The sequence below is a fragment of the Myotis lucifugus genome, unplaced genomic scaffold (assembly GCF_000147115.1).
Source record: "Myotis lucifugus unplaced genomic scaffold, Myoluc2.0 scaffold_1153, whole genome shotgun sequence".
NCBI classification, from domain to species: Eukaryota; Metazoa; Chordata; class Mammalia; order Chiroptera; family Vespertilionidae; genus Myotis; species Myotis lucifugus.
This window is the reverse complement of record NW_005872201.1, coordinates 18,523-20,640: the sequence shown is the minus strand read 5'-3', so window position 1 is coordinate 20,640 and position 2,118 is coordinate 18,523. Positions and strand designations below refer to the sequence as shown.

The window sequence follows — 2,118 nt, the reverse complement described above, 5'->3', positions numbered from 1 at the left end:
GTGCAGGAGGCAGCCGATTGATGAGTCTCTCTCATCATCGATGTTTCTATCTCCCTCTCCCCCTCCCTTCCTCTTCCCTTCCACTTTCTCTGAAAAGCAACGGGAAAAATATCCTCAGCTGAGGGTTAACAAAAACAGAAACAAAGACTAGATCGGTTCGGAGGGTTTGCCTTGGGATTTCTGAGGACCCCAAAGATGGGGGGGGGGGCTGCCGCTGGCAAAGGGAGCCCCTGGAGGGCTGGGAGGCCCAGAGCCGGGGGGGGCCACGGGGTCATAGCAGCACACGACGGAAAGCCGGCCGCCCCGCGCCGCTGGTCCCGCTCTGGGGGGTGCGTCTCTTCCTAGAACTGGCCCGCTTTTTACAACCCAGCTGCTGGCTTTGGGGTCGGGGTGACTGTGGTCTGGGCTGATCTGGCCCCCCCCCATGATTGGAGAATGAAATGCAGAGCGATTGGGGGAGGAGGCCGGGTTGCGAACTCCCAGCTCAGATGCCTTTTAAAAAAAAGTTAAAAAAAAATTAATTTCAGTGCTCGCTTTTCCGCAGCACAGATACTAAAATTGGGACGATACAGAGAAGATTAGCATGGCCCCTGCGCAAGGATGACACGCAAATTCGTGAAACGTTCCATATTTTTTTTTTAAAATTAATTTCAGGGAGGAAGGGAGAGAGAGAAACATCAGAGATGAGAGAGAATCATGGACCGGCTGCCTCTGCACGCCTCCTACTGGGGATGGAGCCCGCAACCCGGGTCTGTGCCCTGATGGGGAATCAACCGTGACCTCCTGGTTCATAGGTCGATGTTCAACCCCTGAGCCACGCCGGCCGGGCTCAGAAACCTTTGATACCAACAATCTCTCACTCACCTCCTCTTCTGGGCTTGGGGACCGGAGGTCAGAGTTCATGCCTTTCCCCTCATTTTCGTGGGAATAACGAAGCCTTCCGTCCTGGCTCATAGTGACCTGAGCGAGATGTACACGAACGCGATCGCAAATTCCTCTCAGAGAAACAAGGACAGAGCGAGAAGCGGAGCACGTGGCTTGTAGCCTTCATTGTGCTTCCACCCAATCACAAACCTGTGTGCACGCGTGTCCATGTGTGCACGCGTGTACATGTATGTGCACACGTGTGATGCCTAAGTACAGTTGCCCACTTTGGAACCTGTGGCAGGAACCTAAGATCACAGAGGTGCCCTGACGGGTGTGGCTCAGTGGATGGAGCGTCGGCCTGTGGACTGAAGGGTCCCGGGTTCGATTCCGGTCAGGGGCGTGTACCTTGGTTGCGGGCACATCCCCAGTAGGGGGTGTGTAGGAGGCAGCTGATCAATGTTTCTCTCTTATCGATGTTTCTAGCTCTCTGTCCCTCTCCCTTCCTCTCTGTAAAAAAAAAAAAAATCAATCAAATATATTAAAAAAAAGAAGAAATTACAAACTTAAAAAAAAAAAAGAAAAAGGTCACAGAGGTGTGTGATCGGCCACGTGTGTTGAGCTGGGCTCCGTGTCGTTGAACTGGCTTCCACCGCTCCCTCCTCCCACGGCAGCGAGCAGCCGCCCGCTGATGCACGCTGAGGACGGCGTCATTGCCGCCTGAACACACTCTCCCGGGACGGACCGAGGGGTCGGCTCCCTCGGGCAGGGCGCACCCCTCCCGGAGTCGCCCGTGGGAAGCCGCGGTGAGACAATGCGCGGGGACCCCGGGGAATGATCCACGTGCGTCTGTCGGACACCAGCACCGCGCACGGAGCAGGTGGGGACCACGCTGCAGAATATTTCAAACATCGTTGACCTTGATGATGTCACCCCGGCTCGGGGAAGCCTATTTGCATAGACGGAGCCATAGATGGTAAACATCGACGCGGGACACTGTATGTTTCCTTAAGATGCAGTGTGATAAGCAAGGCGTTAAATTATGCCGATCAGACAAAGCAGCCGGATCTCCATGCTTTTTATTTTTATTTTTTTTTATAGCACATTCTATGGGGAAGACATCCTGCTCTGAGAGGCACATGCATTAGCGGCCTGATTCATGTGGCGACAGGCGGCAGATCCAAACGGGTTATGGATCTCGCAGGGATACAGGCGGCCCCGCGAAGCCGTCACCTGGGGATGCTCGTTGAGTGA

At 54.5% G+C, this 2,118-nt stretch overlaps 1 non-coding gene across 1 annotated transcript; it reads left to right on the top strand.

Annotated features, from left to right (window-relative positions):
- Positions 1–526: 526 nt before the first annotated feature.
- On the top strand, positions 527–635 carry LOC111824312. Its single transcript, XR_002827386.1, has one exon. It is a non-coding gene; the product is annotated as a U6 spliceosomal RNA (small nuclear RNA).
- The last annotated feature ends 1,483 nt before the right edge of the window (positions 636–2,118 follow it).